This window comes from Carica papaya, chromosome 8 (assembly GCF_054855325.1).
Source record: "Carica papaya isolate Zhongbai chromosome 8, ASM5485532v1, whole genome shotgun sequence".
Classification (NCBI taxonomy): Eukaryota; Viridiplantae; Streptophyta; class Magnoliopsida; order Brassicales; family Caricaceae; genus Carica; species Carica papaya.
The window spans coordinates 10,061,927-10,081,252 of NC_142316.1; the positions used below are offsets into that span (position 1 = coordinate 10,061,927).

The 19,326-nt window shown below is 46.4% G+C and overlaps 2 non-coding genes and 37 pseudogenes across 2 annotated transcripts; all 39 read left to right on the forward strand.

Moving 5' to 3' along the window:
* The first annotated feature begins 17 nt into the window (after window positions 1-17).
* Window positions 18-136, forward strand: LOC148240680 (5S ribosomal RNA; annotated as a pseudogene).
* Window positions 137-340: 204 nt separating this feature from the next.
* LOC148240681 (5S ribosomal RNA) lies at window positions 341-459 on the forward strand (annotated as a pseudogene).
* A 560-nt stretch (window positions 460-1,019) lies between these two features.
* LOC148240682 (5S ribosomal RNA) lies at window positions 1,020-1,138 on the forward strand (annotated as a pseudogene).
* A 560-nt stretch (window positions 1,139-1,698) lies between these two features.
* On the forward strand, window positions 1,699-1,817 carry LOC148240683 (5S ribosomal RNA; annotated as a pseudogene).
* A 202-nt stretch (window positions 1,818-2,019) lies between these two features.
* LOC148240684 (5S ribosomal RNA) lies at window positions 2,020-2,138 on the forward strand (annotated as a pseudogene).
* Window positions 2,139-2,307: 169 nt separating this feature from the next.
* LOC148240685 (5S ribosomal RNA) lies at window positions 2,308-2,426 on the forward strand (annotated as a pseudogene).
* Window positions 2,427-2,635: 209 nt separating this feature from the next.
* On the forward strand, window positions 2,636-2,754 carry LOC148240686 (5S ribosomal RNA; annotated as a pseudogene).
* Window positions 2,755-2,960: 206 nt separating this feature from the next.
* On the forward strand, window positions 2,961-3,079 carry LOC148240687 (5S ribosomal RNA; annotated as a pseudogene).
* A 209-nt stretch (window positions 3,080-3,288) lies between these two features.
* LOC148240688 (5S ribosomal RNA) lies at window positions 3,289-3,407 on the forward strand (annotated as a pseudogene).
* A 562-nt stretch (window positions 3,408-3,969) lies between these two features.
* On the forward strand, window positions 3,970-4,088 carry LOC148240689 (5S ribosomal RNA; annotated as a pseudogene).
* Window positions 4,089-4,293: 205 nt separating this feature from the next.
* Window positions 4,294-4,412, forward strand: LOC148240690 (5S ribosomal RNA; annotated as a pseudogene).
* Window positions 4,413-4,617: 205 nt separating this feature from the next.
* Window positions 4,618-4,736, forward strand: LOC148240691 (5S ribosomal RNA; annotated as a pseudogene).
* Window positions 4,737-4,972: 236 nt separating this feature from the next.
* On the forward strand, window positions 4,973-5,090 carry LOC148240692 (5S ribosomal RNA; annotated as a pseudogene).
* A 198-nt stretch (window positions 5,091-5,288) lies between these two features.
* Window positions 5,289-5,407, forward strand: LOC148240693 (5S ribosomal RNA; annotated as a pseudogene).
* A 209-nt stretch (window positions 5,408-5,616) lies between these two features.
* LOC148240694 (5S ribosomal RNA) lies at window positions 5,617-5,735 on the forward strand (annotated as a pseudogene).
* Window positions 5,736-6,976: 1,241 nt separating this feature from the next.
* Window positions 6,977-7,095, forward strand: LOC148240695 (5S ribosomal RNA; annotated as a pseudogene).
* Window positions 7,096-7,300: 205 nt separating this feature from the next.
* LOC148240696 (5S ribosomal RNA) lies at window positions 7,301-7,419 on the forward strand (annotated as a pseudogene).
* A 560-nt stretch (window positions 7,420-7,979) lies between these two features.
* Window positions 7,980-8,098, forward strand: LOC148240697 (5S ribosomal RNA; annotated as a pseudogene).
* A 204-nt stretch (window positions 8,099-8,302) lies between these two features.
* Window positions 8,303-8,421, forward strand: LOC148240698 (5S ribosomal RNA; annotated as a pseudogene).
* Window positions 8,422-8,630: 209 nt separating this feature from the next.
* Window positions 8,631-8,749, forward strand: LOC148240699 (5S ribosomal RNA; annotated as a pseudogene).
* Window positions 8,750-8,955: 206 nt separating this feature from the next.
* Window positions 8,956-9,074, forward strand: LOC148240700 (5S ribosomal RNA). The gene has a single exon (XR_015815516.1). It is a non-coding gene; the product is annotated as a 5S ribosomal RNA (ribosomal RNA).
* A 204-nt stretch (window positions 9,075-9,278) lies between these two features.
* On the forward strand, window positions 9,279-9,397 carry LOC148240701 (5S ribosomal RNA; annotated as a pseudogene).
* A 209-nt stretch (window positions 9,398-9,606) lies between these two features.
* LOC148240702 (5S ribosomal RNA) lies at window positions 9,607-9,725 on the forward strand (annotated as a pseudogene).
* Window positions 9,726-10,287: 562 nt separating this feature from the next.
* Window positions 10,288-10,406, forward strand: LOC148240703 (5S ribosomal RNA; annotated as a pseudogene).
* A 533-nt stretch (window positions 10,407-10,939) lies between these two features.
* On the forward strand, window positions 10,940-11,058 carry LOC148240704 (5S ribosomal RNA; annotated as a pseudogene).
* A 563-nt stretch (window positions 11,059-11,621) lies between these two features.
* Window positions 11,622-11,740, forward strand: LOC148240705 (5S ribosomal RNA; annotated as a pseudogene).
* A 559-nt stretch (window positions 11,741-12,299) lies between these two features.
* Window positions 12,300-12,418, forward strand: LOC148240706 (5S ribosomal RNA). The gene has a single exon (XR_015814386.1). It is a non-coding gene; the product is annotated as a 5S ribosomal RNA (ribosomal RNA).
* Window positions 12,419-12,623: 205 nt separating this feature from the next.
* On the forward strand, window positions 12,624-12,742 carry LOC148240707 (5S ribosomal RNA; annotated as a pseudogene).
* A 202-nt stretch (window positions 12,743-12,944) lies between these two features.
* Window positions 12,945-13,063, forward strand: LOC148240708 (5S ribosomal RNA; annotated as a pseudogene).
* A 561-nt stretch (window positions 13,064-13,624) lies between these two features.
* Window positions 13,625-13,742, forward strand: LOC148240709 (5S ribosomal RNA; annotated as a pseudogene).
* A 203-nt stretch (window positions 13,743-13,945) lies between these two features.
* On the forward strand, window positions 13,946-14,064 carry LOC148240710 (5S ribosomal RNA; annotated as a pseudogene).
* Window positions 14,065-14,273: 209 nt separating this feature from the next.
* Window positions 14,274-14,392, forward strand: LOC148240711 (5S ribosomal RNA; annotated as a pseudogene).
* Window positions 14,393-14,953: 561 nt separating this feature from the next.
* LOC148240712 (5S ribosomal RNA) lies at window positions 14,954-15,072 on the forward strand (annotated as a pseudogene).
* A 562-nt stretch (window positions 15,073-15,634) lies between these two features.
* On the forward strand, window positions 15,635-15,753 carry LOC148240713 (5S ribosomal RNA; annotated as a pseudogene).
* Window positions 15,754-16,316: 563 nt separating this feature from the next.
* On the forward strand, window positions 16,317-16,435 carry LOC148240714 (5S ribosomal RNA; annotated as a pseudogene).
* A 559-nt stretch (window positions 16,436-16,994) lies between these two features.
* LOC148240715 (5S ribosomal RNA) lies at window positions 16,995-17,113 on the forward strand (annotated as a pseudogene).
* Window positions 17,114-17,670: 557 nt separating this feature from the next.
* Window positions 17,671-17,789, forward strand: LOC148240716 (5S ribosomal RNA; annotated as a pseudogene).
* Window positions 17,790-18,345: 556 nt separating this feature from the next.
* LOC148240717 (5S ribosomal RNA) lies at window positions 18,346-18,464 on the forward strand (annotated as a pseudogene).
* Window positions 18,465-18,674: 210 nt separating this feature from the next.
* LOC148240718 (5S ribosomal RNA) lies at window positions 18,675-18,793 on the forward strand (annotated as a pseudogene).
* The last annotated feature ends 533 nt before the right edge of the window (window positions 18,794-19,326 follow it).

Below are 19,326 nucleotides of genomic sequence, written 5' to 3' on the forward strand. Positions count from 1 at the left end.
GTAGTGCGAAATTAAATAGGTGCGATCATACCAGCACTAATGCACCGGATCCCAACAGAACTCCGCACTTAAGTGTGCTTGGGCTAGATTAGTACTCGGATGGGTGACCTCCTGGGAAGTCCTCGTGTCGCACCAATTTTTTTTCAGACGGGTCGTTCGACGCTACGCGCGTCTGGAACTAGGGTCTGCTGGTTTATACCCAAATGTGACTCAAGAAGCAGGAGCATTTTAATCTATATTAGAACGAGAAGGAGAGATGAAGTGTGAACGCACAAGGAAACAAATGACGGAGGGGGAAGAAAGGAGAAGGAGTGTATGTATTTGCAGCACGAAATTAAACAGGTGCGATCATACCAGCACTAAAGCCCCGGATCCCATCAGAACTCCGCAGTTAGGTGTGCTTGGGCGAGAGTTGTACTCGGATGGGTGACCACTTGGGAAGCCCTCGTGTTGCACCTTTTTTTTCTCGGATGGGTTGTTCGACGTTACGCGCGAATGGAATTATAAACCGCTGGTTAATTTACAAAGGTGAGTCACGGTGCCGGGGCATATTACTTGATATTAGAACGAGAAAGAGAGATGCAGAGTGCAGGCACAAGGAAACAAATGACGGGAGGGGGGATGGGAGGAGAAAGAGTGTATGTATTTGCAGTGCAGAATGAAACATGAGGGATCATACCAGCACTAATGCAACGGATTCTATCAGAACTCCGCAGTGAAGGGTGCTTGGGCGAGAAAAGTACTCGGATGGGTGACCTCCTGCGAAGTCCTTATATTTCACCCATTTTCTTGGGAGGTACTCGTGTTGCACCCATCTTTTTGCAGATGATTCTTTGGACGTTACGCGCGACTTAATTTATGGTCCGCAGGTTTAGTCGCAAATGTGAGTCACGGCGCCGTGGCATTTTACTTGATATTAGAACGAGTACGGGAGGTGCAGTGCGCACGCACATGGAAACAAATGACGGGAGGATGAAGAAAAGGGAAGGAGTGTATGTATTTAAAGCGCAAAATTAAACAAGTGGCATCATACCAACACTAATGCACTGGATCCCATCAGAACTCTGCAGTAAAGCGTGCTTGGGCGAGAGTAGTACTCGGATGGGTGACCTCATGGGAAGTCCTCGTGTCGCACCAATTTTTTTACAGACGGGTCGTTCGACGTTACGCGCGACTGGAACTATGGTCCACTGGTTTATACGCAAATGTGAGTCAAGAAGCAGGGGCATTTTAATTAATATTAGAACGAGAAAGAGAGATGGAGAGTGCACGCACAAGGAAACAAATGACGGGAGGGGGGATGGAGGGAGAAAAAATGTATGTATTTGAAGCGCAGAATGAAACATGAGCAATCATACCAACACCAATGTAACAGATTCTATCAGAACTCCGCAAGTTAAGGACGCTTGGGCGAGAGTAGCACTAGGATGGGTGACCTCCTGCGAAGTCCTTATATTTCACCCATTTTCTTAGGAAGTTCTCGTGTTGCACCCATTTTTTTCAGATGATTCTTTCGACGATACGCGCGACTTGAATTATGGTCCTCAGGTTTATTCGCAAATGTGAGTCACGGCACCGTAGCATTTTACTTGATATTAGAAGGAGAACGGAAGGTGCAGTGCGCACGCACAAGGAAAGAAATGACGGGAGGGGGAAGAAAGGGGAATGAGTTTATGTATTTGCAGTCCAAAATTAAAAAGGTGCGATCATACCAGCACTAGTGCACCGGATCCCCTCAGAACTCCGCAGTGAAGTGTGCTTGGACGAGATTAGTACTCGGATGGGTGACCTCCTGGGAAGTCCTCGTGTCGCACCAATTTTTTTTCAGACGGGTCGTTCGACGTTACGCGCGTCTGGAACTAGGGTCTGCTGGTTTATACGCAAATGTGAGTCAAGAAGCAGGGGCATTTTAATCGATATTAGAACGAGAATGAGAGGTGAAGTGTGAACGCACAAGGAAACAAATGATGGGAGGGGGAAGAAAGGAGGAGTGTATGTATTTGCAACGCGAAATTAAACAGGTGCGATCATACCAGCACTAAAGCTCGGCATCCCATCAGAGCTCCGCAGTTAAGTGTGCTTGGGCGAGAGTAGTACTCGGATGGGTGACCACTTGGGAAGCCCTCGTGTTGCACCTATTTTTTTTCGGATGGGTTGTTTGACGTTACACGCGAATGGAATTATACATACACTCCTTAATCGATATTAGAACGAGAAGGAGAGGTGCAGTGTGAACGCACAAGGAAACAAATGATGGGAGGGGGGGAGGGAAGAAGGAGTGTATATATTTTCAGCACGAAATTAAACAGGTGCGGTCACACCAGCACAAATGCACCGGATCCCATCAGAACTCCGCAGTTAAGTGTGCTTTGGTGAAAGTAGTACAATGATGGATTACCTCCAGGGAAGTTCTCGTGTTGCACCCATTTTCTTTTTTTCAGATGTACCGTTCGACGTTACGCGCGACTTTAATTATGGTCTGTAGATTTATTCGCAAATGTGAGTCACGGCGCTGTGGTATTTTACTTGATATTTAAACGAGAATTAGAGGTGCAGTGCGCACGCACAAGGAAACAAATGACGGGAGGGGGAAGAAAGGAGAAGGAGTTTGTGTATTTGCAGTGCAAAATTAAACGAGTGCGATCAAACCAGCACTAATGCATCGGATCCCATCAGAACTCCACAGTTAAGTTTGCTTGGGCGAGAGTAGTACTTGGATGGGTGACCTCCTGGGAAGTCCTCGTGTCGCACTAATTGTTTTTTTCAGACGGGTTGTTCGACGTTACGTGCGACTGGAACTATAATCCGCTCGTTTATACGCAAATGTGAGTCAAGAATTTGGGCCATTTTAATCGATATTAGAACGAGAAGGAGAGGTGCAATGTGAATGCACAAGGAAACAAATGATGGGAGGGGGGGAGGGAAGAAGGAATGTATGTATTTTCAGCCCGAAATTAAACAGGTGCGGTCACACCAGCACAAATGCACCGGATCCCATCAGAACTCCGCAGTTAAGTGTGCTTTGACGAAAGTAGTACAATGATGGGTTACCTCCTGGGAAGTTCTCTTGTTGCACCCATTTTCTTTTTTTCAGATGTGCCGTTCGACGTTACGCGCGACTTTAATTATGGTCCGCAGATTTATTCGCAAATGTGAGTCACGGCGCTGTGGTATTTTACTTGATATTTGAACGAGAACGAGAGGTGCAGTGCGCACGCACAAGGAAACAAATGACGGGAGGGGGAAGAACGGAGAAGTAGTTTATCTATTTGCAGCGCGAACTTAAACGGGTGCGATCAAACCAGCACTAATGCACCGGATCCCATCAGAACTCCACAGTTAAGTGTGCTTGGGCGAGAGTAGTACTTGGATGGGTGACCTCTTGGGAAGTCCTCGTGTCGCACTAATTTTTTTTTTCAGACGGGTTGTTCGACGTTACGCGCGACTGTAACTAGGGTCCACTGGTTTATACGCAAATGTGAGTCAAGAAGCAGGGGCATTTTAATCGATATTAGAACGAGAAGGAGAGATGCAGAGTGCACGCACAAGGAAACAAATGACGGGACGGGGGATGGAGGAAGAAAAAGTTTATGTATTTACAGTGCAGAATGAAACATGAGCAATCATACCAGCACCAATGCAACGGATTCTATCAGAACTCCGAAAGTTAAGGGTGCTTGGGCGAGAGTAGCACTAGGATGGGTGACCTCCTGCGAATTCCTTATATTTCACCCATTTTCTTAGGAACTCCTCGTGTTGCACCGATTTTTTGCAGATGATTCTTTTGACGTTACGCGCGACTTGAATTATGGTCCTCAGGTTTATTCGCAAATGTGAGTCACGGCGCTGTAACATTTTACTTGATATTAGAACGAGAACGGGAGCTGCAGTGCGCACGCACAAGGAAACAAATGACCAGAGGGGGACGAAAGGGGAATGAGTTTATGTATTTGCAGCGGGAAATTAAAGAGGTGCAATCATTCCAGCAGTAATGCACCAGATCCCATCAGAACTACGTAGTTAAGTGTGCTTGGGCGAGAGTAGTACTCGGATGGGTGACCTCTTGGGAAGTCCTCGTGTCGCACCAATTTTTTTTCAGACGGGTCGTTCGACGTTACGCGCGTCTGGAACTAGGGTCCACTGGTTTATACGCAAATGTGAGTCAAGAAGCAGGGGCATTTTAATCGATATTAGAACGAGAATGAGAGGTGAAGTGTGAACGCACAAGGAAACAAATGACCGGAGGGGGAAGAAAGGAGAAGGAGTGTATGTATTTGCAGCGCGAAATTAAACAGGTGCGATCATACCAGCACTAAAGCCCCGGATCCCATCAGAATTCCACAGTTAAGTGTGCTTGGGCGAGAGTATTACTCGGATGGGTGACAACTTGGGATGCCCTCGTGTTGCACCTATTTTTTTCGGATGGGTTGTTCGACGTTACGCGCGAATGGAATTATAAACCGCTGGTTCATTTGCAACGGTGAGTCACGGTCCCAGGGCATATTACTTGATATTAGAACGAGAAAGAGAGATGCAGAGTTCACGCACAAGGAAACAAATGACGGGAGGGGGGAAGGGAGGAGAAGGAGTTTATGTATTTGTAGTGCAGAATGAAACAGGTGTGATCATACCAGCACTAATGCAACCGATCCCATCATAACTCCGCAGTTAAGTGTGTTTGGGTGAGAGTAGTACTCAGATGGGTGACCACTTGGGAAGTTCTCGTGTTGCTCCCATTTTCTTCGGAGGTCCTCGTGTTGCACCCATCTTTTTACAGATGATTCTTTCGATTTTACGCGCGACTTGATTAATGGTCCGCAGGTTTATTCGCAAATGTGAGTCACGGCGCCGTGGCATTTTACTTGATATTAGAACGAGTACGGGAGGTGCAGTGCGCACGCACAAGGAAACAAATGACGGGAGGAGGCAGAAAAGAGAAGGAGTGTAAGTATTTGATGCGCAAAACTAAACAAGTGGCATCATACCAGCACTGATGCACTGGATCCCATCAGAACTCTGTAGCTAAGTGTGCTTGGGCGAGAGTAGTACTCGGATGGGTGACCTCTTGGGAAGTCCTCATATCGCAACAATTTTTTTTAGATGGGTCGTTCGACGTTACGCGCGACTGGAACTATGGTCCGCTGGTTTATACGCAAATGTGAGTCAAGAATCAGGGTTAATCGATATTAGAACGAGAAGGAGAGGTGCAGTGTGAACGCACAAGGAAACAAATGATGGGAGGGGGGGAGGGAAGAAGGAGTGTATGTATTTTCGGCACAAAATTAAACACGTGTGGTCACACAAGCACAAATGCACCGGATCCCATCAGAACTCCGCAGTTAAGTGTGCTTTGGTGAAAGTAGTACAATGATGGATTACCTCCAGGGAAGTTCTCGTGTTGCACCCATTTTCTTTTTTTCAGATGTACCGTTCGACGTTACGCGCGACTTTAATTATGGTTCGCAGATTTATTCGCAAATGTGAGTCACGGCGCTGTGGTATTTTACTTGATATTTAAACGAGAATGAGAGGTGCAGTGCGCACGCACAAGGAAACAAATGACGGGAGGGGGAAAAAAGGAGAAGGAGTTTATGTATTTGAAGCGCAAAATTAAACAGGTGTGATCATACCAGCACTAATGCACCGGATCCCATCAGAACTCTGCAGTTAAGTGTGCTTGGGCGAGAGTAGTACTCGGATGTGTGACCTCCTGGGAATTCCTAGTGTTGCACTAATTTTTTTTTTCAGACGGGTCGTTCGACGTTACGCGCGACTGGAACTAGGGTCCACTGGTTTATACGCAAATGTGAGTCAAGAAGCAGGAGCATTTTAATCGATATTAGAACGAGAATGAGAGATGCAGAGTGCACGCACAAGGAAAAAAATAACGGGAGGGGGGATGGAGGCAGAAAAAGTGTATGTATTTACAGCGCAGAATGAAACATGAGCAATCATACCAGCACCAATGCAACGGATTCTATCAGAACTCCGCAAGTTAAGGGTGCTTGGGCGAGAGTAGCACTAGGATGGGTGACCTCCTGCGAAGTCCTTATATTTCACCCATTTTCTTGGGAGGTCCTCGCGTTGCACCCATCTTTTTGCAGATGATTCTTTCGATGTTACGCGCGACTTGATTTATGGTCCGCAGGTTTATTCGCAAATGTGAGTCACGGCGCCGTGACATTTTACTTGATATTAGAACGAGAACTGGAGGTGCAGTGCGCACGCACAAGGAAATAAATGACGGGAGGAGGAAGAAAAGATAAGGAGTATATGTATTTGAAGCGCAAAATTAAACAAGTGGCATCATACAAGTGCTAATGCACTGGATCCCATCAGAACCCTTCAGTTAAGTGTGCTTGGGCGAGAGTAGTACTCGGATGGGTGACCTCTTGGGAAGTCCTCGTGTCGCAACAATTTTTTTTCAGACGGGTCGTTCGACGTTACGCACGACTGGAACAATGGTCTGCTGGTTTATACGCAAATGTGAGTCAAGAAGCAGGGGCATTTTAATCGATATTAGAACGAGATGGAGATGTGCAGTGTGAACGCACAAGGAAACAATTGATGGGAGAAGGAGGGAAGGAGAAGGAGTGTATGTATTTTCAGCACGAAATGAAACAGGTGCGATCAAACCAGCACAAATGCAACGGATTCTATCAGAACTCCGTAGGTAAGGGTGCTTTGGCGAGAGTAGTACTAGCATGGGTTACCTCCTGCGAAGTCCTTATATTTCACCCATTTTCTTGTGAAGTCCTCGTGTTGCACCCATTTTTTTGCAGATGATTCTTTCGACGTTACGCTCGACTTGAATTATGGTCCTCAGGTTTATTCGCAAATATGAGTCACGGTGCTGTAGCATTTTACTTGATATTAGGACGAGAACGGGAGGTGCAGTGCGCACGCACAAGGAAACAAATGACGCGAGGGGGAAGAAAGGGGAATGAGTTTATGTATTTGCAGCGCGAAATTAAACAGGTGGGATCATACCAGCACTGATGCACCGGATCCCATCAGAACTCCGCAGTTATGTGTGCTTGGGCGAGATTAGTACTCAGATGGGTGACCTCCTGGGAAGTCCTCGTGTCGCACCAATTTTTTTTCAGACGGGTCGTTCGACGTTACGCGCGACTGGAACTGGGGTCCGCTGGTTTATAGGCAAATGTGAGTCAAGAAGCAGGGGCAATTTAATCGATATTAGAACGAGAAGGAGAGGTGCAGTGTGAACGCACAAGGAAACAATTGATGGGAGGTGGAAGAAAGGAGAAGGAGTGTATGTATTTGCAGCGTGAAATTAAACAGGTGCGATCATACCTGCACTAAAGCTCCGGATCTCATCAGAACTCCGCAGTTAAGTGTGCTTGGGCGAGAGTAGTACTCGGATGGGTGACCACTTGGGAAGCCCTCGTGTTGCATTAATTTTTTTTCGGATGGGTTGTTCGACGTTACGCGCGAATGGAATTATAAACCGCTAGTTCATTTGCAAAGGTGAGTAACGGTGCCGGGGCATATTACTTGATATTAGATCGAGAAAGAGAGATGCAGAGTGCACGCACAAGGAAACAAATGACGGGAGGGGGGATGAAAGGAGAAAGAGTGTATGTATTTGCAGTGCAGAATGAAACATGAGGGATCATACCAGCACTAATGCAACGGATTCTATCAGAACTCCGTAGGTAAGGGTGCTTGGGCGAGAGTAGTACTAGCATGGGTTACCTCCTGCGAAGTCCTTATATTTCACCCATTTTCTTAGGAAGTCGTCGTGTTGTACCTATTTTTTTACAGATGATTCTTTCGACGATACGCGTGACTTGATTTATGGTCCGTAGGTTTATTCGCAAATGTGAGTCACAGTGCCGTGGCATTTTACTTGATATTAGAACGAGTACGGGAGGTGCAGTGCGCACGCACAAGGAAACAAATGACGGGAGGGGGAAGAAAGGAGAAGGAGTTTATGTATTTGCAGTGCGGAATTAAACGAGTGCGATCATACCAGCACTAATACATTGGATCCCATCAGAACTCTGCAGTTAAGTGTGCTTGGGCGAGAGTAGTACTCGGATGGGTAACCACCTGGGAAGTCCTCTTGTCGCACCAATTTTTTTTCAGACGGGTCATTAGACGTTACGTGCGACTGGAACTATGGTCCGCTGGTTTATACGCAAATGTGAGTCAAGAATCCGGAGCATTTTAATTGATATTAGAACGAGAATGAGAGGTGCAGTGTGAACGCACAAGGAAACAAATGATGGGAGGGGGGGAGGGAAGAAAGAGTGAATGTATTTTCAGCACGAAATTAAACAGGTGCGGTCACACCAGCACAAATGCACCGGATCCCATCAGAGCTCCGCAGTTAAGTGTGCTTTGGCGAAAGTAGTACAATGATGTCTTACCTCCTGGGAAGTTCTCGTGTTGCACCCATTTTCTTTTTTTCAGATGTGCTGCTCGACGTTACGCGCGACTTTAATTATGTTCCGCAGATTTATTCGCAAATGTGAGTCACGTCGCCGTGGCATTTTACTTGATATTTGAGCGAGAACGAGATGTGTAGTGCGCACGCACAAGGAAATAAATGACGGGAGGGGGAATAAAGGAGAAGGAGTTTATGTATTTGCAGCGCGAAATTAAACAGGTTCGATCATACCAGCACTAATGCACCCGATTCCATCAGAACTCCGCAGTTAAGTGTGCTTGGGCGAGAGTAGTACTCGAATGGGTTACCTCTTGGGAAGTCCTCGTGTCGCACTAATTTTTTTTTCAGACGAGTCGTTCGATGTTACGCGCGACTGGAACAAGGGTCCACTGGTTTATACGCAAATGTGAGTCAATAAGCAGGGGCATTTTAATCGATATTAGAACGAGAATGAGAGGTGAAGTGTTAACGCACATGGAAACAAATGACGGGAGGGGGAAGAAAGGAGAAGCAGTGTATGTATTTGCAACGCAAAATTAAACAGGTGCGATCATACCAACACTAAAGCCCCGGATCCCATCAGAACTCCGCAGTTAAGTGTGATTGGGCGAGAGAAGTACTCGGATGGGTGACCTCCTGGGAAGTCCTCGTGTCGCACCAATTTTTTTTCAGACGGGTCGTTCGACGTTACGCGGGACTAGAACTAGGGTCCACTGGTTTATACGCAAATGTGAGTCAAGAAGCAGGGGCATTTTAATCGATATTAGAACGAGAAGGAGAGGTGCAGTTTGAACGCACAAGGAAACAAATGATGGGAGGGGGGGAGGGAAGAAGGAATGTATGTATTTTCAGCACGAAATTAAACAGGTGCGGTCACACCAGCACAAATGCACCGGATCCCATCAGAACTCCACAGTTAAGTGTGCTTTGGCGAAAGTAGTACAATGATGGGTTACCTCCTGGGAAGTTCTCGTGTTGCACCCATTTTCTTTTTTTCAGATGTGCCGTTCGATCTTACGCGCGACTTTAATTATGGTCCGCAGATTTATTCGCAAAAGTGAGTCACGGCGCCGTGGCATTTTACTTGATATTTGAGCGAGAACGAGATGTGCAGTGCGCACGCACAAGGAAATAAATGACGGGAGGGGGAATAAAGGAGAAGGAGTTTATGTATTTGCAGCGCGAAATTAAACAGGTTCGATCATACCAGCACTAATGCACCCGATTCCATCAGAACTCCGCAGTTAAGTGTGCTTGGGCGAGAGTAGTACTCGAATGGGTTACCTCTTGGGAAGTCCTCGTGTCGCACTAATTTTTTTTTCAGACGGGTCGTTCGATGTTACGCGCGACTGGAACAAGGGTCCACTGGTTTATACGCAAATGTGAGTCAAGAAGCAGGAGCATTTTAATCGATATTAGAACGAGAAAGAGAGATGCAGAGTGCACGCACAAGGAAACAAATGACGGGACGGGGGATGGAGGTAGAAAAGGTATATGTATTCGCAGCGCAGAATGAAACATGAGCAATCATACCAGCACCAATGCAACGGATTTTATCAGAACTCCGCAAGTTAAAGGTGCTTGGGCGAGAGTAGCACTAGGATGGGTGACTTCCTGCGAAGTCCTTATATTTCACCCATTTTCTTAGGATGTCCTCGTGTTGCACCCATTTTTTTGCAGATGATTCTTTCGACGATACGCGCGACTTGAATTATGGTCCTCAGGTTTATTCGCAAATGTGAGTCATGGCACCGTAGCATTTTACTTGATATTAGAACGAGCACGGGAGGTGCAGTGCGCACGCACAAGGAAACAAATGACGGGAGGGGGAAGAAAGGAGAAGGAGTTTATGTATTTGCAGCGCGGAATTAAACGAGTGCGATCATACCAGCACTAATGCACCGGATCCTCTCAGAACTCCGCAGTTAAGTGTGCTTGGGCGAGAGTAGTACTCGGATGGGTGACCTCCTGGGAAGTCCTCGTGTCGCACCAATTTTTTTTTCAGACGGGTCGTTCGACGTTACGCGCGACTGGAACTAGGGTCCGCTGGTTTATACGCAAATGTGAGTCAAGAAGCAGGGGTATTTTAATCGATATTAAAACGAGAAGGAGAGGTGCAGTGTGAACGCACAAGGAAACAAATGATGGGAGGGGGAGAGGGAAGAAGGAGTGTATGTATTTTCAGCACGAAATTAAACAGGTGCAGTCACACCAGCACAAATGCACCGGATCCCATCAGAACTCCGCAGTTAAGTGTGCTTTAACGAAAGTAGTACAATGATGGCTTACCTCATGGGAAGTTCTCATGTTGCATCCATTTTCTTTTTTTCAGATGTGCCGTTCGACGTTACGCGCGACTTTAATTATGGTCCGCAGGTTTATTCGCAAATGTGAGTCACGGCGCCGTGGCATTTTACTTGATATTTGAACGAGAACGAGAGGTGCAGTGCGCACGCACAAGGAAACAAATGACGGGAGGGGGAAGAATAGAGAAGGAGTGTATGTTTTTGCAGCGCAAAATGAAACAGGTGTGATCATACCAACACTAATGCGACGGATTCTATCAGAACTCCGTAGGTAAGGGTGCTTGGGCGAGAGTAGTACTAGCATGGGTTACCTCCTGGGAAGTCCTCGTGTCGCACTAATTTTTTTTTTTCAGACGGGTCGTTCGACGTTACGCACGACTGGAACTAGGGTCCACTGATTTATACGCAAATGTGAGTCAAGAAGCAGAGGCATTTTAATCGATATTAGAACGAGAAGGAGAGATGCAGAGTGCACGCACAAGGAAAAAATGACGGGAGGGGGGATGGAGGGAGAAAAAGTGTATGTATTTGCAGCGCAGAATGAAACATGAGCAAGCATACCAGCACCAATGCAACGGATTCTATCAGAACTCCGCAAGTTAAGGGTGCTTGGGCGAGAGTAGCACTAGAATGGGTGACCTCATGCGAATTCCTTATATTTCACCCATTTTCTTAGGAAGTCCTCGTGTTCCACCCATTTTTTTGCAAATGATTCTTTCGACGATACGCGCGACTTGAATTATGGTTTTCAGGTTTATTCACAAATGTGAGTCACGGCACCGTAGCATTTTACTTTATATTAGAAGGAGCACGGGAGGTGCAGTGTGCACGCACAAGGAAACAAATGACAGGAGGGGGAAGAAAGGAGAAGGAGTTTATGTATTTGCAGCGCGGAATTAAACGGGTGCGATCATACCAGCACTAATGCACCGGATCCCGTCAGAACTCCGCAGTTAAGTGTGCTTTGGCGAGAGTAGTACTCGGATTGGTGACCTCCTGGGAAGTCCTCGTGTCGAACCAATTTTTTTTCAGACGGGTCGTTCGACGTTACGCGCGACTGGAACTAGGGTCCGCTGGTTTATACGCAAATGTGAGTCAAGAAATAGGGGAATTTTAATCGATATTAGAACGAGAAGGAGAGGTGCAGTGTGAACGCACAAGGAAACAATTGATGGGAGGGGGAAGGAAGGAGAAGGAGTGTATGTATTTTCAGCAAGAAATGAAACAGGTGCGATCATACCAGCACTAATGCATCGGATTCTATCAGAACTCCGTAGGTAAGGGTGCTTGGGCGAGAGTAGTACTAGCATGGGTTACCTCTTGCGAAGTCCTTATATTTCACCCATTTTCTTGTGAAGTCCTCGTGTTGCACCCATTTTTTTGCAGATGATTCTTTCGACGTTACGCACGACTTGAATTATGGTCCTCAGGTTTATTCGCAAATGTGAGTCACGGCGCTGTAGCATTTTACTTGATATTAGAACGAGAACGGGAGATGCAGTGCGCACGCACAAGGAAACAAATGACGGGAGGGTGAAGAAAGGGGAATGAGTTTATGTATTTACAGCGCAAAATTAAATAGGTGTGATCATACCAGCACTAATGCACCGGATCCCATCAGAACTCCGCAGTGAAGTGTGCTTGGGCGAGATTAGTACTCGGATGGGTGACCTCCTGGGAAGTCCTCGTGTCGCACCAATTTTTTTTCAGACGGGTCGTTCGACGTTACACGCGTCTAGAACTAGGGTCCGCTGGTTTATACGCAAATGTGAGTCAATAAGCAGGGGCATTTTAATCGATATTAGAACGAGAATGAGAGGTGAAGTGTTAACGCACATGGAAACAAATGACGGGAGGGGGAAGAAAGGAGAAGGAGTGTATGTATTTGCAGCGCGAAATTAAACAGGTGCGATCATACCAGCAATAAAGCCCCGGATCCCATCAGAACTCCGCAGTTAAGTGTGCTTGGGCGAGAGTAGTACTCGGATTGGTGACCTCCTGGGAAGTCCTCTTGTCGCACTAAATTCTTTTCAGACGGGTCGTTCGACGCTACACGCGACTGGAAATAGGGTCCGCTGGTTTATACGCAAATGTGAATCAAGAAGCAGGGGCATTTTAATCGATATTAGAACGAGAATGAGAGGTGAAGTGTGAACGCACAAGGAAACAAATGACGGGAGGGGGAAGAAAGGAGGAGTGTATGTATTTGCAGCGCGAAATTAAAGAGGTGCGATCATAGCAGCACTAAAGCCCCGGATCCCATCAGAACTCCGCAGTTAAGTGTGTTTGGGTGAGAGTAGTACTCGGATTGGTGACCACCTGGGAAGCCCTCGTGTTGCACCTATTTTTTTTTTGATGGGTTGTTCGACGTTACTCGCGAATGGAATTATAAACCACTGGTTCATTTGCAAAGGTGAGTCACGGTGCCGGAGCATATTACTTGATATTAGAACGAGAAAGAGAGATGCAGAGTGCACACACAAGGAAACAAATGACGGGATGGTGGATGGGAGGAGAAAGAGTGTATGTATTTGCAGTGCAGAATGAAACATGAGGGATCATACCAGCACTAATGCAACGGATTCTATCAAAACTCCGCAGTTAAGGGTGCTTGGGCGAGAAAAGTACTCGGATGGGTGTCCTCCTGCGAAGTCCTTATATTTCACCCATTTTCTTGGGAGGTCCTCGTGTTGCACCCATCTTTTTGCAGATGATTCTTTCGACGTTACGCGCGACTTGATTTATGGTCCGCAGGTTTATTCACAAATGTGAGTCACGGCACCGTGGCATTTTACTTGTTATTAGAACGAGTATGGGAGGTACAGTGCGCACGCACAAGGAAACAAATGACAAGAGGAGGAAGAAAAGAGAAGGAGTGTATGTATTTGAAGCGCAAAATTAAACAAGTGGTATCATACCAGCACTAATGCACTGGATCCCATCAGAACTCTGCAGTTAAGCGTGCTTGGGCAAGAGTAGTACTCGGATGGATGACCTCTTGGGAAGTCCTCGTATCGCAACAATTTTTTTTAGATGGGTCGTTCGACGTTACGCGCGACTGGAACTATGGTCCGCTGGTTTATACGCAAATGTGAGTCAAGAATCAGAGGCATTTTAATCGATATTAGAACGAGAATGAGAGGTGCAGTGTGAACGCACAAGGAAACAAATGATGGGAGGGGGGGAGGGAAGAAGGAGTGCATGTATTTTCAGCACGAAATTAAACAGGTGCGGTCACACCAACACAAATGCACCGGATTTCATAAGAACTCCGCAGTTAAGTGTGCTTTGGCGAAAGTAGTACAATGATGGGTTACCTCCTGGGAAGTTCTCGTGTTGCACCCATTTTCTTTTTTTCAGATGTGCCGTTCGACGTTACGCGCGACTTTAATTATGGTCCGCAGATTTATTCGCAAATGTGAGTCACGGCGCCGTGGCATTTTACATGATATTTGAACGACAACGAGAGGTGCAGTGCGCACGCACAAGGAAACAAATGACGGGAGGGGGAAAAAAGGAGAAGGAGTTTATATATTTGCAGCGCGAAATTAAACAGGTGCGATCATACCAGCACTAATGCACCAGATCCCATCAGAACTCCGCAGTTAAGTGTTCTTGGGAGAGAGTAGTACTCGGATGGGTGACCTCTTGGGAAGTCTTCGTGTCGCACTAATTTTTTTTTCAGACGGGTCGTTCGACGTTATGCGCGACTGGAACAATGGTCCACTGGTTTATACGCAAATGTGAGTCAAGAAGCACGGGTATTTTAATCGATATTAGAATGAGAAGGAGAGAGGCAGAGTGCACGCACAAGGAAACAAATGACGGGAGGGGGATGGAGGGAGAAAAAGTGTATGTATTTGCAGCGCAGAATGAAACATGAGCAATCATACCAGCACCAATGCAACGGATTCTATCAGAACTCCGCAAGTTAAGGGTGCTTGGGCGAGAGTAGCTCTAGGATGGGTGACCTCCTGCGAAGTCCTTATATTTCACCCATTTTCTTAGGAAGTCCTCGTGTTGCACCCATTTTTTTGCAGATGATTCTTTCGACGATACGCGCGACTTGAATTATGGTCCTCAGGTTTATTCGCAAATGTGAGTCACGGCACCGTAGCATTTTACTTGATATTAGAACGAGCACGGGAGGTGCAGTGTGCACGCACAAGGAAACAAATGACGGGAGGGGGAAGAAAGGAGAAGGAGTTTATGTATTTTCAGCGCGAAATTAAACGGGTGTGATCATACCAGCACTAATGCACTGGATCCCATCAGAACTCCGCAGTTAAGTGTGCTTGGGCGAGAGTAGTACTCGGATGGGTGACCTCCTGGGAAGTCTTCGTGTCGCACAAATTTAATTTCAGACGGGTCGTTCAACGTTACGCGCGACTGGAACTAGGGTCCGGTGGTTTATACTCAAATGTGAGTCAAGAAGCAGGGGCATTTTAATCGATATTAGAACGAGAAGGAGAGGTGCAGTGTGAACGCACAAGGAAATAATTGATGGGAGGGGGAGAAAAGGAGAAGGAGTGTATGTATTTTCAGCACGAAATGAAACAGGTGCGATCATACTAGCGCTAATGCAACGGATTCTATCAGAACTCCGTAGGTAAGGGTGCTTGGGCGAGAGTAGTACTAGCATGGGTTACCTCCTGCGAAGTCCTTATATTTCACCCATTTTCTGGTGAAGTTTCTCGTATTGCACCCATTTTTTTTTCTTCAGATATGTCGTTCGACGTTACGCACGACTTTAATTATGGTCCGCAGATTTATTCGCAAATGTGAGTCACGGCGCCGTGGTATTTTACTTGATATTTGAACGAGAACGAGAGGTGCAGTGCGCACGCACAAGGAAACAAATGACGGGAGGGGGAAGAAAGGAGAAGGAGTTTATGTATTTGCGGTGTGAAAAATAAGGTGCGATCATACCATCACTAATGCACCGGATCCCATCAGAACTCCGCAGTTAAGTGTGCTTGGGCGGGAGTAGTACTCGGATGGGTGACCTCCTGTGAAGTCCTCATGTCGCACTAATTTTTTGTTTTAAACGGGTCGTTCGACGTTACGCGCGACTGGAACTAGGGTCCACTGATTTATACGCAAATGTGAATCAAGAAGTAGGGGCATTTTAATCGATATTGGAACGAGAAGGAGAGATGCAGAGTGCACGCACAAGGAAACAAATAACGAGAAGGGGGATGGAGGGAGAAAAAGTGTATGTATTTGAAGCGCAGAATGAAACATGAGCAATCATACCAGCACCAATGCAACGGATTCTATCAGAACTCCGCAAGTTAAGGATGCTTGGGCGAGAGTAGTACTAGGATGAGTGACCTCCTGCGAAGTCCTTATATTTCACCCATTTTCTTAGGAAGTTCTCGTGTTGCACCCATTTTTTTGCAGATGATTTTTTCGACGATACGCGCGACTTGAATTATGGTCCTCAGGTTTATTCATAAATGTGAGTCACGGCACCGTAGCATTTTACTTGATATTAGAATGAGCACGGGAGGTGCAGTGCGCACGCACAAGGAAACAAATGACGGGAGGGGAAAGAAAGTAGAAGGAGTTTATGTATTTGCAGTGCAAAATTAAACGGGTGCAATCATACAAGCACTAATGCACCGGATTCCATCAGAACTCCGCAGTTAAGTTAGCTTGGGCGAGAGTAGTACTCGGATGGGTGACCTCCTGGGAAGTCCTCGTGTCGCACCAATTTTTTTTCAGACGGGTCGTTCGACGTTACGGGCGACTGGAACTATTGTCCGCTGGTTTATACGCAAATGTGAGTCAAGAAGCAGGGGCATTTTAATCGATATTAGAACGAGAAGGAGAGGTGCAGTGTGAACGCACAAGGAAACATTTGATGGGAGGGGGAGGGAAGGAGAAGGAGTGTATGTATTTTCAGCACGAAATGAAACAGGTGCGATCATACCAGCACTAATGCCACGGATTCTATCAGAACTCCGATGGTAAGGGTGTTTGGGCGAGAGTAGTACTAGCATGGGTTACCTCCTGCGAAGTCCTTATATTTCACCCATTTTCTTGTGAAGTCCTCGTGTTGCAACCATTTTTTTGCAGATGATTCTTTCGACGTTACGCGCAAGTTGAATTATGGTCCTCAGGTTTATTCGCAAATGTGAGTCACGGCACCTGAGTATTTTACTTGATATTAGAACGAACACGGGAGGTGCAGTGCGCACGCACAAGGAAACAAATGACGGGAGGGGGAAGAAAGGAGAAGGAGTTTATCTATTTGCAGCGCAAAATTTAACGGGTGCGATCATACCAGCACTATTGCACTGGATCCCATCAGAACTCTGCAGTTAAGTGTCCTTGGGCGAGATTAGTACTCGGATGGGTGACCTCCTGGGAAGTTCTTGTGTTGCACCAATTTTTTTTCAGACGGGTCGTTCGACATTACGCGCGACTGGAACTATGGTCCGCTGGTTTATACGCAAATGTGGATCAAGAATCAGTGGTATTTTAATCGATAATAGAATGAGAAGGAGAGGTGCAGTGTGAACGCACAAGGAAACAAATGATGGGAGGGCGGAGGGAAGAAGGAGTGTATGTATTTTCAGCATGAAATTAAATAGGCGCAATCATACCAGCACTAATGCATCGGATTCTATCAGAACTCCATAGGTAAGGGTACTTGGGCGAGAGTAGTACTAGCATGGGTTACCTCCTGCGAAGTCCTTATATTTCACCCATTTTCTTGTGCAGTCCTCGTGTTGCACCCATTTTTTTGCAGATGATTCTTTCGACATTACGCGCGACTTGAATTATGGTCCTCAGGTTTATTCGCAAATGTGAGTCACGGCGCTGTAGTATTTTACTTGATATTAGAACGAGAACGGGAGGTGCAGTGCGCACGCACAAGGAAACAAATGACGGGAGGGGGAAGAAAGGGGAATGAGTTTATGTATTTGCAGCGCAAAATTAAACAGGTGCGATCATACCAGCACTAATGTACCGGATCCCATCAGAACTCCGCAGTGAAGTGTGCTTGGGCGAGATTAATACTCAGATAGGTGACCTCCTGGGAAGACCTCGTGTCGCACTAATTTTTTTTTTCAGACGGGTCTTTCGACGTTACGCACGTCTGGAACTAGGGTCCGCTGGTTTATATGCAAATGTGAGTCAAGAAGCAGGGCATTTTAATCGATATTAGAACAAGAAGGAGAGATGCAGAGTGCACGCACAAGGAAACAAAGAGGGGGGATGGAGGGAGAAAAAGTGCATGTATTTGCAGCGCAAAATGAAACATGAGCAATCATATCAGCACCAATGCAACGGATTCTATCAGAACTCCGCAAGTTAAGGGTGCTTGGGCGAGAGTAGCACTAGGATGGGTGACCTCCTGCGAAGTCCTTATATTTTACCCATTTTCTTAGGAAGTCCTCGTGTTGCACCCATTTTTTTGCAGATGATTCTTTCGACGATATGCACGACTTGAATTATGGTCCTCAGGTCTATTCGCAAATGTGAGTCACGGCACCGTAGCATTTTACTTGATATTTGAACGAGAACGGGAGGTGCAGTGCGCACGCACAAGGAAACAAATGACGGGAGGGGGAAGAAAGGGGAATGAGTTTATGTATTTGCAGCGCAAAATTAAACAGGTGCGATCATACAAGCACAAATTTACCGGATCCCATCAAAACTCCGCAGTTAAGTGTGCTTTGGTGAAAGTAGTACAATGATGGGTTACCTCGTGGGAAGTTCTCGTGTTGCACCCATTTTCTTTTTTTTCAGATGTGCCGTTCGACGTTACGCGCGACTTTAATTATGATCCGCAGATTTATTCGCAAATGTGAGTCACGGCGCCGTGGCATTTTACTTGATATTTGAACGAGAACGAGAGGTGCAGTGCGCACGCATAAGGAAACAAATGACGGGAGGGGGAAGAAAGGGCAAGGAATTTATGCATTTGCAGCCCAACATTAAACAGGTGCGATCATACCAACACTAATGCACCGGATCCCATCAGAACTCCGCAGTTAAGTGTGTTTGGGCAAGAGTAGTTCTCGGATGGGTGACCTCCTGGGAAGTCCTCGTGTCGCACCAATTTTTTTTCAGACGGGTCGTTCGACGTTACGCTCGACTGGAACTGGCGTCCGCTGGTTTATACGCAATTGTGAGTCAAGAAGCAGGGGCATTTTAATCGATATTAGAACGAGAAGGAGAGGTGCAGTGTGAACGCACAAGGAAACAATTGATGGGAGGGGGAGGGAAGGAGAAGGAGTGTATGTATTTTCAGCACGAAATGAAACAGGTACGATCATACCAGCACTAATGGAACGGATTCTATCAGAACTCCGTAGGTAAGGGTGCTTGGGCGAGAGTAGTACTAGCATGGGTTACCTCCTGCGAAGTCCCTATATTTCACCCATTTTCTTGTGAAGTCCTCGTGTTGCACCCATTTTTTTGTAGATGATTCTTTCGACGTTACGCGCGACTTGAATTATGGTCCTCAGGTTTATTCGCAAATGTGAGTCAAGGCGCTGTATCATTTTACTTGATATTAGAACGAGAACAGGAGGTGCAGCGCGCACGCACAAGGAAACAAATGACGGGAGGGGGAAGAAAAGAGAAGGAGTG